This window comes from Balaenoptera borealis (genome assembly GCF_965194805.1).
Source record: "Balaenoptera borealis genome assembly, chromosome: 16".
NCBI lineage: Eukaryota > Metazoa > Chordata > Mammalia > Artiodactyla > Balaenopteridae > Balaenoptera > Balaenoptera borealis.
The window spans coordinates 82,060,332-82,074,766 of record NC_138872.1 but is presented as its reverse complement, the minus strand read 5'-3'; the positions used below and the strand labels follow the sequence as shown (position 1 = coordinate 82,074,766).

The 14,435-nt window shown below is 43.9% G+C and overlaps 1 protein-coding gene and 1 pseudogene across 2 annotated transcripts in view; one reads left to right on the top strand and one right to left on the bottom strand.

Annotated features, from left to right (window-relative positions):
- The window catches only part of MBLAC1 (metallo-beta-lactamase domain containing 1), a 44,467-nt gene extending 30,378 nt beyond the window's left edge, over positions 1-14,089 (top strand). Inside the window, exon 2 of the mRNA XM_082361399.1 lies at positions 13,902-14,089. The gene's annotated coding sequence lies outside the window, so the exon portion shown is untranslated. The remainder of the gene's footprint in view (positions 1-13,901) is intronic.
- Positions 2,296-2,906, bottom strand: LOC309612697 (deoxyuridine 5'-triphosphate nucleotidohydrolase, mitochondrial pseudogene; annotated as a pseudogene). The gene has a single exon. The product of its transcript is annotated as a deoxyuridine 5'-triphosphate nucleotidohydrolase, mitochondrial pseudogene (transcript).
- Positions 14,090-14,435: the final 346 nt, after the last annotated feature.

Here is a 14,435-nt window from a genome sequence, read left to right as displayed (position 1 = left end):
GTTAGGCAAAGATTTCTTAGATTCAGCACCAAAAGCATGACATAAAAGAAAATATTGAAAAATTGGAGTTCATCAAAATTAACAACTTCTGTTCTTCAAAAGAAACTGTCAAGGAAGTGAAAGACAAGATATAGATAGGGAGAAAATATTTGCAAATCATGTAACTAACAACGGACTTGTATCCAGAATATATAACGAACTCTCAAAGATTAATAAGAAAACAAAATTCCAATTAAAAACATGAGCTAGGGCTTCCCTGGTGGCGCAGGGTTAAGAATCCGCCTGCCAATGCAGGGGACACGGGTTCGAGCCCTGGTCCGGGAAGATCCCACATGCCACGGAGCAACTAAGCTCGTGTGCCACAACTACTGAGCCTGAGCTCTAGAGCCCATGAGCCACAACTTCTGAGCCTGCATGCCACAACTACTGAAGCCCACGTGCCTAGAGCCTGTGCTCTGCAACAAGAGAAGCCACCGCAATGAGAAGCCTGCACACCGCAACAAAGAGTAGCCCCGCTCGCCGCAACTAGAGAAAGCCCGCGCGCAGCAATGAAGACGCATCACAGCCAAAAATAAAAATAAATAAATTTATTTTTTAAAAAAACATGAGCTAAAGATGTGAATAGATACTTCATCAAAGAAGATACATAGGTAACAAATAAGCACATGAAAGGATGTGTAACATCATAAGTCATTAGGGAAATGCAAATGAAAACCACAATGAGATAACACCATACATCTATTAAATGGCTAAAATTAATAGACCAACCATACTAACTGTTGGCAAGGACATGGAGCAACCAGAGCTCTCATCCACAGCAGGTGGGAATGTGAAATGGTACAACTACTTTGGCCATTCCTTAAAAAGTTGAACATACATCTACCGTTTGACATAGTCATACCATTCACAGGTATCACAGTGTTGACGAGCAGCATCAACCTGGGACTTGTGGGAAATGCCAATTCTCAGGCCCCAGCCTGACCTGCTGAAGTTTGAGAACCACTGCCCTGGGGCAAGGACTGATGCTGGGAACTTGCTTTGTGTGTTACATTTACTTTTCACAGCAATCCTGTGAGATAAAGGAATTTGATTCCCATCTGACAGAGGAAGGCACTGAGGCTCAGAGAGGTGACCTCACTTACTCTGGTTCCCTCCACGTCTGGATCTGGACCACACTCAGGTCTGTCTGCCTCGTGAGCTTGGCGCTTACCCAAGATTGCCCCGATTGCCCCTGCACCACCAACCACCCCCGTTAACCTCCCTCACTTCCCCTTCCTTCCACAGCCCATCCTGAAGGGTCATTCATTGTGCTTCATTCAGCTGGCCACTTCTCAGGGTCTGGGGAAACAAAGGCAGGAGGGATGTGAGTGTGGCCCCTGAGGTGAGGCAGGACACACGAGGCAAAGAAAGAGCACAGGGAAGGGGGAGGGACGAAGGGCAAGGTCTTGGTCTCTGCTCTTTCCCATGGGCTGTCCACGGGCCTCTGCTGACATCAGCACTCTGTTTACTTCCTCTTGTTTTGCAGGCAGGGAGGGGCCCAGAGAAGGCTTCTCCTGCCCTGGTTGGGTGCAGGCGTGCAGTGAGCCCTCCAGAAACTAGAGTCCAGCTGGGAAGGGAAGACTCTCAGCTTGCTTCACTATGTGAAGCAAGTAGAGGGAGACCCAGGCCCCACAAAGTTGAAACAGGCAGGGATGACATCTCCCACTTCCTGTGTGTCGGGTGCTTTGCACTCGTGTTGGCTATGTTTCCTTATTTGCTGTATTCTTGATGCTCTGACATCCGGGGCCTCACTGACCAGGGAGAGACTGTCCCTCCCAGGGCTGCCAGTTCTTAGAAAAGCAATGGACGTGCCCAGGAGCTCACCTGTCATATGCAAACCAACCAGTCCAGAGCCCACACTCCCCACCACCTCCTCTGTGTGGCTCTCATGCTCCAGGAGGCCCATGTTCTTCTGCCGTATTCATCCCAGGGCCAGGTACCAGGCAACTAGGGACAGCCCCTAATTCCCAGCGCCCGCAGACATCATTCATACCAGCTGATCCTAAACCTGCCTGCTCTCCCTTGCCTTGTCCCTCTCACAGAACCTACAACAAAGGCTCCTGCCCACGTTTCCCCCTCCCTCCCTCTGCCTCCTGACTGACCCTGGTGCCTCCCTGCATGGCCCTGCGTGGAGTGCTGGGCATCTTGTTTTTATGGTTTTGTGAATATAAACTGCTTCCTTCATAACAGCCAATTTTGTGTCTGTGTGTCTCACCATACTTGATTAAAACAAATCCAGGCCATATATATATCTTTGTTGCTTATCTATTTTATACCTAGTTTATATTTCTTAATCCCTTAATTATGTTTTTTTTTTTTTTAAGCAAAGTCTTTATTTTCAAGGAAAATGTACATTTTCTCATTTTCTGTTCTTGGCATAAATCTTAATTATTTCCAGTGGAACCAAAACCTCCTGAACCCCTTTCAGTGTCATCTAAAACTTGAACTTCCTCTATTTCTGGGTAAAATATCCGTTCACAAATGAGCTGGGCAATTCGATCACCCTTTTTGACTTCAAACTTTTCTTTGCCAAAATTAAACAGTACAACACCAACATTTCCTCTGTAATCTTCATCTATGACACCAGCTCCTACATCTATGAAGTGTTTTGCAGCCAAGCCAGAACGTGGAGCTACTCTCCCATAGCACCCAGAAGGAATGTCTGTTTTCAAAGGGGCTTTCTCCGTAGGTGGTACTGTGTAATCATAGGCACTGTACAGGTCATAGCCCGCGGCGCGCTCAGACCCCTTGGTCGGAGTGGTGGCGTGCTCTGAAAGCCGGGCAAAGCGGAGCCGCATGGCGCCCTCCTCCGCAGGCCGGGCCCATTTACTGGGGGAGATGACTTGTGTCTCTTGAGAGCAGGGCATGGCAGGGCAGAATGTCTTAATTATGTTTTATCATATACATTTGTTTGTGTCTTTTTTAAGATTCCACATATAAGTGATAACAGAGTATTTGTCTTTCTCTGTCTGACATTTCATTGAGTGTAATACTCCCTAGGTCTATCCACACTGTTGCAAACGGCAGAATTTCATTCTTTTTATGGCTGAGTAATATTCCATTATACACACACACACACACACACACACCACATCTTCTTTATCTGTTCATCTGTTGATAGACACTTGGGTTGCTTCCATGTCTTGGCTATTATGAATATTGCTGCTATGAACATTGGGGTGCATGTATCTTTTCAAGTTAGTGTTTTCATTTTCATGGATATGTACCCATGAGTGGAATTGCTGGATCACATGGTAGTTATTTTTAGTTTTTTGAGGAACCCCCATACTGTTTTCCATAGTGGCTGCACCAATTTACCAAATCCAGCTTATGTTTTAAAATAGCTCTTAACTCTCCCAACAACCCCAGGAGGTAGGCAGGGTTTATTTTGATCCTCATTTTTATGCAGGAAGAAACTCAGGTCCCAAATGAGATTATGAGATTTAACTGAGGTCACATCACATGTAAATGTCCGCTGCAGCGTTGGGTCTGAGCCCAGAGCCCGTGCTCCCTACCACTTCCCCACGCAGTGAGGAAGGTCAACAGCTCTCTGGTCCCATTAACAACCAATGCTTCCCTTTTCTGTGTTGTCTTCCTGCTACACAGAGAGAAGCTTGAGGACTGACTGGGACACTGGCTCAGGGGGCTTTGGGTCCTTGTCACGTGGCACAGTGAGTGGGGCAGTCAGTGCTGACTGAATGTTTATGGAAGAAGGAGAGGTCTTTAAAGGATGGGTGTCTGTGTGATGATCCATGTAGCTTTCCAGGCCGTGTGGAGGGTCCTCAGTGTTACCTCACCCTGTCCTCACTGGGACCCTCCAAGCGAGGTACTGTTATTACCCCCACTTTACAGATGAGAAACCCGAAGCTCAGGGAAGGGAAGTCATCCGCCCCACAGTCGACTCCAGAGCCTGTGTCTGTAGTTCCTGCTTCTGTCATATTCACAAATTTCATATTTGTGGGACCGAGACTTCCTCTCTTGTCAGCCTCCTTTTCATGCCACCAGCATGCATTTCAGCTCCTGGTCAATCTGACAAATGCTGATTGGGCTTCTAAGGAGATGAGAGTAGAGGGCTGAGAACTGGGGATCAAAGGCTGACCCCCAACCTTGCTGAGCTCCCAGGCTGGGAGAAGTGAAGGATACTCAGAAGAATGGGACCAGGAGATCATTTTCTGCACTTCCCCTCAGAGCAGTGTGCTGCTAAGTGTTCACCAAACCATCCCCAGAAAAGGAGTCCTGATTTGTAGGCTTTTCCAATTTCCATGTGTCAAGTTAACTATTGTATGGACTGACTGTTTGTGTGCCCCCCTCACCCCAAATCCATATGTTGAAGCCCTAACCCCCAGTGTGGCTGTGTCTGGAGATGCGCCCCTAAGGAAATGCTTAAGGTTGAATGAGGTCATGAGGAGGGGGCCCTGGCCCAATAGGAGTAATATCCTCATGAGAAGTGACCCCAGAGTGCCCCCTCTGCCTCCTCTACGAGTCTGCGCTCAGAGGCCATTGTGAACACAGGGCAAGAAGGCGGCCACCTACAAGCCAAGGGGAAGAGGCCTCAGGGTGAAACCTACCTTGTCAGCACCTGGATCTTGGGCTTCCCACCCTCCAGAACTGTGAGAAATAAATTTCTGTTTTTTTAGCCACTCCGTCTGTGCTATTTTGCTCTGGCAGCCTGAGCAGATAATACAACTACCAATGTGAAATCACTGAATGTGAGTCAGGAGGAAATGTACAGCATGTGTTATTGTACAGCCTTCCCACCGTGAGGATACAATAGCACAGTAGCCTCGAGAGCATACGTAGTAGTGACATAAGGTTTCTGCGGTCAGAGAGAAGGATTTTTTCTCTCTCCTAGTTGCTCTGTCAGGGTGGGCGTGGGTGCTGCTGCTGCTTCTGGGTTGCCACTACTGCCGTGAGAGTGCATCTTTGGGTCTTCCCTCAGGGCAGGGTTGGGTGGGATTACAAATAAAACCAGGATTCTCCTCCTACTCTCTCTGTCCTAGGTCTCTGATCAGAAAAAGAGGGTTTTGTGGGAGCTTTTTCTTCCTGTGCCTGCTGCGCAGTTCTGGGATTCAGGATGCGCCGAGTCTGAGCTGAGAGATACGGGAGGAAACCAAACCAAACCAAACCAAACCATAAACTCACTGCCATACCCTTCCATGAGTTTTGATTCCTCTCTCCAATCTGTCTGCTAGTCCTTACTTTTCAGGGTCTTCCAATTGTTGCTTCATGTATTCGTCCAGGGTTTTAGTTGTAATCAGTGGGGGGTAGATAGTGTGGAGTGTGTTTACTCATCTTAACCAGGCCTGGGACTCCTACCTTGATATTTTCAATCCCACAAATTAGGCATCATTGTTACTGTTTTATAAGCTCAGTATTACTTTTGATTTATCTGCATGCTTGCTTCTTTCTTCTCACCATTCCCTTTTGTACCTCAGACCTTACTTCTTTCTGTTACTTTTATTTTGTCTGGAAATGTCTTTATTTTGCTAGAATTCTTGAAAATAACTTATCTGGCTACATGATTCTAGGTTGACATAGTTTTGTTCTCAACACTTCAAAGATAACATTGCACTATCTTTTGGGTTCCAGTGAGAAGTTAGCTGTATATATTTTTTAAAAGATTTATTATTTTATTTATTTATTTTATTTATTTTTGGCTGCATTGGGTCTTAGTTGCGGAACGCGGGATCTTTCGTTGCAGCACGTGGGCTCTTTGTTGCCTCACATGGGCTGCTCTCTAGTTGTGGTGTGCGGGTTTTCTCTTTCTAGTTGTGGTGCACAGGCTCCAGGGCACATGGGCTCTGTAGTTTGCAGCATGCAGGCTCTCTAGTTGAGGCGCGGGAGCTCAGTAGTTGTGGTGCGGGGGCTTAGTTGCCCTGTGGCATGTGGGATCTTAGTTCCCCGCCCAGGGATCAAACCCATGTCCCCTGCATTGGAAGGCAGATTCTTTACCAGTGGACCACCAGGGAAGTCCCTAGCTGTCTATTTGTGGCTCTTCTGTAGATACTTGTTTTTTTAAATTTTCCCTACTATTAACATCTCTTTGTCTTTGGTATTTTACAGTTAGACTAGAATGTTTCTGGTTGTGGACTTTTTTATTTACTATGCTTGGAATTTATTGGGCTTCCTGAATCAATACTGGAAAATTCATTTTCTTATCAAATACTGCTTATTTCCCAGTTTCTCTAGTCTCTCTTTCTGAAGTTGTATTATTAGACACGTCAGACATTTTTTAACTCTGTCTTTTATATTTGACTTTTTTTTCCTTCATATTTTCCCTCTCTGTACATCCATGCTGCATTCTGACAATGTCTTTGGACCTATCTTAAGCCAACCCACAAATTTTATCTCCAGCTGTATTTAATTTGCTGTTTAATGTACCCATTTACTCTTTTATTTCAATTTTTATATTTTACATTTGTAGAGTTTCTATTTGTGTTTTTCCCCAAAATCTGCCTGGTCAGTTTTACATTCTCTTGTTTCATCATACTTCCAATATCTTCTTTTATTTCTTTACACATGTTGATTTATGAGCAGTGTCAGATACTTCTAATATCAGCAATCTTTGAAGGTCTAACTCTGCAGTTAATTGTTTCTGTAGTTCTTTTGCTCATGATCAGTTGTTTTGTTGTGTTTGATGGTTTTTTAAAAAATAAATTTATTTATTTTATTTATTTATTTTTCGCTGTGTTGGGTCTTTGTTGCTGCATACGAGCTTTCTCTAGTTGTGGCGAGCCGGGGCTACTCTTCATTGCGGTGCATGGGCTTCTCATTGCAGTGGCTTCTCTTGTTGCAGAGCACAGGCTCTAGGCACATGGGCTTCAGTAGTTGTGGCACACGGGCTCAGTAGTTGTGGCTCGTGGGCTTTAGAGTGCAGCCTCAGTAGTGGTGGCACACGGGCTTAGTTGCTCCGTGGCATGTGGGATCTTCCCGGACCAGGGCTCAAACCCGTGTCCCCCGCATTCCCAACCACTGCGCCACCAGGGGAGTCCTGTTTGATGGTTTTTTAATTGATATTTCATCTTACTTGGAACTTAATCTGTGGGAATTCTTTGAGGCCTAGGTGTAAGGGCCTTCCTCCAGAGGGGATCTGTTTTTACATCTGCTGGGTACAGGTATACTACGCGTGAGGGTCACTTTAAATGACATTTTTGGCTTATATTTTTCAAGCCTCACAGGCATTGTAAATTTTGGCCTACACCCTCGAGAGTGTGAGTGAGGGTTAGGGATGCTCTGAGGGAAGATATTTTTCATGCTTTTCTCTAAAGCTATGGCTGAAGAATCAGTCTCCACTACCTCTCCCTTCATGGCAGTTCTTTTTCTTCTGGCTCACTGTCTGAGGGTCAGTGATTTAGGGGTCCTGGCTTTATGCAAAGATCTCGTCTGATCTCCACCCTGCTCTGGCCCGGGCTTTGTCTCTTGTCACCAGAGATTTGGAGGCTGGCTAAAGCCCAGGCTTTACCTTTGGGCCCCTGGGGACTGGATGATTGATGCAAGGTATCTGCCAGGACACACTCATTTGCAACTTGCCTCTTATTCTTGCGATATTGTGATTGATAAGAAATATATATACTTGGTGATTCGGATGACCAAAACATATTTCTCATATATATGTGGTTTTCCTCCACAGTTCCTGACTCACAGCTCCCAAAACGCTTGGAAATTCCTGAGCCATAAGAGCAATAGGAACATCTTTTGTTATAATGTTTGGTCTCTTATCCTCCGTTCTTGAAATTGCTTCAGAGCCATAAAGGTGAAATGAGTATATTGTTATTTATAACAACCTCCTTTCCACTGCCACTGGGTTAAGGAGGTGACTTCTTGAACGTTCTGTAGCTTAGTTGCACCTGCACAGCAGGACAATTCCCTCACCCTTTTCTTACCTCCAATCACATTTCCCCAAGCTCCCCAAACCTCATCTTTATCCCATCAATATCCTGAGCCCCACCCCTTCCGGGAGGCAGATTTCCTGTTTCCTCGCTTGGCCGCCTTGTGAATAAACCTTTTCTCTGCAAACTTTGGTGTCCCATGGTTTGCCTGCTGTGCATTGGGCAAATGAACCAGGTTCGGTAATGTATTTTTCTACTTTTAAATTGATTTGTCGTTCATTAGATATTTTGAATTCTAATTCTCTGCTGATTATATATGTTGCAAACATCATCTCTCTGTATGAGGCTAGTTATTTCACTTTATTGTGCTTTTGAACTATAGAAATTTAAATCTAATCTTTTCAGGTTTATCTAACTCTGTGTGTCTTACTTAAGAAATCCTGTCCTACTCCTAAGGTCATAAAGACAGCCTCCTGTATTTTCTGTTTAAGACTAAAAGTTTGCTTTTCATATTTAAGTTTTAAATCATATCCAGTGGAATTTGTTTTTGTGTAAGGTGTGAAGTTGGAATTTAGTTTTTTCCAGATGGATGGCCAATTGTCCTGGCTATCCTTCCCCGTAGGATTGTAATGCCATCTCTCTAATATATAAAGGTTCCACGTGCGCAAGGATATATTTCCATGCTCTCTTCTCATTGCTCTATTGGTGCCAAAGCCAGTGTCTTAATTTCAGTAACTTTTTAATTAGTATCAAGATGTGAGACCTGGTATGCAAGACCCTCATCTAATTTTGGTTCTTCAAAATCTCATTTAGTCTAGGTGTTTTGCTCTTCTGTTTGCATTTTACAATTTGCTTGCCAATTTCCATGATAAAACCTGTTGGGATTTTTATTGGTTTGGTATGTCTTTATGGTCTAATTTGAGGAGAATTGACATATTTAACTTATGATATTGAGTCTATTCATGACCATGGCATAAAATAAAATAATTTCAATAGTTTTATATTTTTTCAAAAAGGTCTTACATTTCTTTTATTAGATTTATTCACGTTATTCCTAATAGCATATTGTTTGTTGTTTTAGATAATTGTATCTTTTTTATTAATTCAGGTCTATTGTGACATAATTTACATAAAGTAAAATTTATCCTTTTTAGGTATTACAGCTCAATGAGTTTTAAAGGGTATAGGGCTGTGTATCCACCATTACAGTCAAGACAAAGAATATTCCAGTACCCTGCGTTCTTTCATGCCACTTTGTAGTCAATACTGTCCTCCCATTTCCAACTTTTGGCAATGACCGCTCTGAATTCTGTCCCTATACTTTTGCCTTCTCCAGATTGTCACGTAAATGGAATTGTACAGTATGTAGCCTTTTGAGTTTGGCTTCTTTCACTTAGCAAAGTACTTTTGAGATTTGTCCACATCTTTATGTGTATTGGTAGCTGATTCCTTTTTACTGCTGGGTAGTATTCATTGTATGGATGTACCATGACTTGTTGACCCACTCACCAGTTGATCAGCTGAGGGACAATTTTTCCCTCTGTTTTGGATAATTATGAATAAAGTTGCTATGAACATTAGTGTACAAATTTGTGTGAGAACATGCTTTCATTTCTCTGGGGTAAATACCTAGCAGTGGTATTATTGGGTCATATGGTACATATGTATTTACATGTATTAGAAATTGTCAAAATGTTTTTCAAAGTGGTCATACTATTTTTCATCCCCATCAGTGAAGTGTGAGAGTTTTAGTTGCTCTGCATCCTCACCAATTCTGGGTATTGTAGTGGTATCTCATTGTGGTTTTAATCTGCATTTTCCTAATGACTAATAATTTTGAACTTCATTTCATGTCATTATTTGTCATCTGTATCTCTTCTTTGATAAAATATCTGTTCAAATCTTTTGTACAATTTTTTTAAAATAAATGATCTATTTATTTATTTATCTTTGGCCGCGTTGGGTCTTCGTTGCTGTGCGCAACCTTTCTCTAGTTGCAGTGAGCAAGGGTTAATCTTCATTGCGGAGCACCAGCTCTAGGTGCGCGGGCTTCAGTAGTTGTGGCTCGTGGGCTCAGTAGCTTTGGCTCACAGGCTCAGTAGTTGTGGCTCGTGGGCTCAGAAGTTGTGGCTCACGGGCTGTAGGGCGCAGGCTCAGTAGTTGTGGCACACGGGCTTAGTTGCTCCGCAGCATGTGGGATCTTGCCGGACCAGGGCTCAAACCTGTGTCCCCTGAATTGGCAGGAGGATTCTTAACCACTGCACCACCAGGCAAGCCCCTCCAATTTTTAAAAGTTGGAATTTTTGTTATTGAGTATCGAGAGATCTTAACATATTGTGGTTACAAGTTCTTTATCAGATGTGTGTTTGCAAGTATTTTCTCTAGTCTGTAGATGATCTTTTTTATTCGAGGATGTGAATACCAGATTTCTATGATGCTCAAATCTCTTACATAAAATGACATAGGTATTTGCATATAACCTACACAATCCTCCTGTACTTTTTATTTATTTTTATAGAAATATAGATTATATACAATATTACATTGGTTTCAGATGTACCACATAGTGTTTTGACATTTGCATACATTATGAAATGATCACCATGATAAGTCTAGTAACCATCTGTCTTCATACAAAATTCTTACAATATTATTGAACATATTCCTTATGCTGTGTATTACATCCCCATGACTTACTTTATAACTGTAGATTTGTACATCTTAATCCCCTGTACCTCTTTTGCCCTCATCCCCAACCTTCTCCCCTCTGATAACCACCCATTTCTTCTCTGTTTCTGTGAGTCTGTTTTCATTTGTTTTGTTTGTTTTATTTTTTATATTCCACATATAAGTGAGTTCATATGGTGTTAGTTTCTCTCTGGCTTATTTCACTTAGCATAATACGCTCTACATGCACCCACGTTGCCACAAATGGCAAGATTTCATTTTTTTTTATGCCTGAGTAATGTTCCATTGTTTATATATACCACATCTTCTTTATTCATCTACTGATGGGCACTTAGGTTGCTTCCATATCTTGGGTACTGTAAATAATGCTGCATGAACATAGGGGTGCATATACCTTTTCATATTAGTGTTTTTGTTTTCTTCAGATAAATACCCAGAAGTGAAGTTGCTGTATCATATGGCAGTTCTATTCTTAATTTTTTGAGGCATCTCCATACTGTTTTCCATAGTGGCTGCACCAATTTACATTCCCAACAACAGGGCACGGTGGGTTTCCTTTTCTCTACGTCCTCCAACACTTGTTATTTGTTGTCTTCTTGATGACAGCCATTCTGACAGGTGTGAGGCGGTAGTTCATTATGGTTTCAATTTGCATTTCCCTGATGGTTAGCGATGTTGAGCGTCTTTTCATGTGTCTGTTGGCCTTCGTTGGGCTACCCGGAGGGTTGGGAGTGGGCGCTGGGCTGTGGCGGGCGGGGAGCTTCAGGCCACGGGGACAGGCGGCAGGACCCCCCGGGGTGGGGAAGAGGGCTCCGGCGGGCTGGGGACTGGGAACTGTGTCAGGGTCGGGCCAGGGGGCGAGCCCGAGGGTGCGTGCGGCTGGACTGGGGAAGGAGGGCTCTGGGGTCGCCGAGGGGCAGAAGGACGGGGTGAGCGCGTTCTCGCGACCCCCTGCTGGATCGCAGTGGGGTGGGGAGGGGATAGTCACGGGGGAGGGAGGGTCCTGAGGACGGTCTGGGGAGGGTTGAGCTCAGGTCCAGCTGCTGTCCGGGCTGCTGGGCCAGCTGCAGTGGGCGGGGGCGGGGCTGAGGGACCCAGCACGAAGGGGTTGGGGGTCTTGGACGTGGGTTGGGTCACAACTCTGTCCTCCTTCCGCGACCCCCACAGCGTCTCCCAGGATGCTCTTCTCTCCGGCGGGGCTGGGGTCCTCTGCAGACGGACCTCCAGGGACCCCTTGGGGGGCTCCCGGTTCAAGATTCTTTTCTACAACACTTTACTTCATTGTCACCATTGTAATAACAATCTGAATCTTGTTCCTTTGTACACGACTTGCTCTTACTTGGAAAGTTCTTAGGATTTTCTTTGTCTTTGATGTTCTTTCATTATAATGCATCTACATGTTTCTCTTATTTCTTTGGTACACATGGGCCCGTGCAATCAGGCCATTTCTCTTTTTAAATTAATTAAGTAACTTTAGTAAATTCTGGGAGATTAGTTTCTATTTGTATCAGTCAGGGCAGGAGACAGATGACACTCTCAAATTGAGGGAATGGAGGAGAGTTTAATAAAGGAACCATTTCTGAAGGAATGGGGAGGATTATGGGACGCCGACAAGGGAGGTGGGGCATCTTGGGCTAGCAAGAGTGCAGTCCTTGTTGCCCATTTGCCTGAAGGAGCAAAGAGAGGGAACAATTACCAGAAACTGGAAGAAGTAGCCCTAGTTGTAGGGAGAAGGCCTTTGGTAGAGGAAAACAGCAGCCCAAGGTGATTCAGCAAGGAGGGGATCTCCTCCCCTCGATCAGCAGGTGTCTCCCATTGGCAGGTCCCAATAGGAAACCAGGGGGCAAAGGCACCTGGGTGACGTGGTCCAAAGGAATCACCCTCCTGGGGCTGAGTAACATTCCATTGTATATATACACCACGTCTTCTTTATCCATTCATCTGTCAAAGGACATTTATTTTATTTATTTATTTATTTATTATTTTAAAAGGTGAAGAGGACACTTTTTTTAAAAAAATTTATTTACTTTCTTGACTTTACAAGTTTCAAAAAACTATATGCATTTTTGCCTTTTGAGTTGAAAGGCAAAAACTGTGAATAAATTTTTTAAAGTGTCTTTTGTTCTTATAAAAGAAATCGGGAAGAAACTGAAGCTGACACAGGCATCATTTAAGACCCAAGATGTGAAGGTGTGGGTGTGACTGTGACAGGTTGTACCTTATTAAGGGAAAAGAATTCTCTCGCACAAGGATGGAGAGTGGGGTTCTGCATATATGTGAGACCATACGATACTTGTCTTCCTCTGTCTGACTTATTTCACTTAGCATAATGCTGTCAAAGTCCATCCAGGTTGTTGCAAATAGCAAGATTTCCTTCTGTTTTATGGATTAATAATATTCCATTATGTATATACACCACATTTTCTTTATTCATCCATTGATGGACACTTAGGTTGTTTCTATATCTTGGCTATTGTAAATAGTACTGTATGAACATGGAAGTGAGATCTTTTTTTTTTTTAATTAATTAATTAACTTATTTTTGGGTGTGTTGGGTCTTCGTTTCTGTGCAAGGGCTTTCTCTAGTTGCGGTGAGCGGGGGCCACTCTTCATCGCGGTGCGCGGGCCTCTCACTGTCGCGGCCTCTCTTGTTGCGGAGCACAGGCTCCAGACGCGCAGGCTCAGTAGTTGTGGCTCACGGGCTTAGTTGCTCCGCGGCATGTGGGATCTTCCCAGGCCAGGGCTTGAACCCGTGTCCCCTGCATTAGCAGGCAGATTCTCAACCACTGCGCCACCAGGGAAGCCCTGGAGGTGAGATTTTTTTTTTTTTTTTTTTTTTTATTTATTTATGGCTGTGTTGGGTCTTCGTTTCTGTGCAAGGGCTTTCTCTAGTTGCGGCAAGTGGGGGCCACTCTTCATCGCGGTGCGCAGGCCTCTCATTATCGTGGCCTCTCTTGTTGCGGAGCACAGGCTCCAGACGCACAGGCTCAGCAATTGTGGCTCACGGGCCTAGTTGCTCCGTGGCATGTGGGATCTTCCCAGACCAGGGCTCGAACCCGTGTCCCCTGCATTGGCAGGCAGATTCTCAACCACTGCGCCACCAGGGAAGCCCTGGAGGTGAGATCTTTTTGAGTTAGTGTTTTCCTTTCCTTCAGGTAAATACCCAGGAGTAGAATTGCTGAATCATATCAGTAATCTCTTATTTGACTGAAGTTTGACTTTTGTTGTTCTTTTAGAAAGTCAGCTGTATTTCCTGGGTTATCACGTATTTGAAATGTTGGTCTGTTGCCTTCATAGCTGTGTAATACTTTAGCTGAGTGTAAAATTCTTTTTTTTTTTTTTCAGGACACCTTTCTCTTTAATGAGATTGTTCAGATGTGCAAGGGATTACAGGCATTTGTGATCACAGTAAGTGTCCTGAGGTTGGAACCACACAACAGACCAGAAAAAAAAGATGCCCATTCATGCTCTTCATCCTCCTTCAATATTAATAAAATGTAATGGAGAGTCCCTACCTTTTGTTGAACTCATAATTGAGTTTTAGCATTTTAATGATTATTCTTTATGATTTGTAGGGGCCACATGGCCCATAATGCACAATTAGAGGTAAGGTGCCCTTTCCAGGGTCATTGGCTCTATGCAACTTTTGTAAATATGACTGGTACATTACACTTTTATTATTCAATTAGCTTTGGCAATCAGGAACTTAAGACATAATTGAATCACGTCAAGTACATGTACATTGCACGTGAATCCAAGAAAAGAATGTGATGAGTACACCACAAGTTTAATTCAGGATTATCTAATTGTTTTATCCTAAAATACAGTTCCTCTCATCTCACTGGAACCCACACACTAAATTAAGGACTTCCAGCTGCC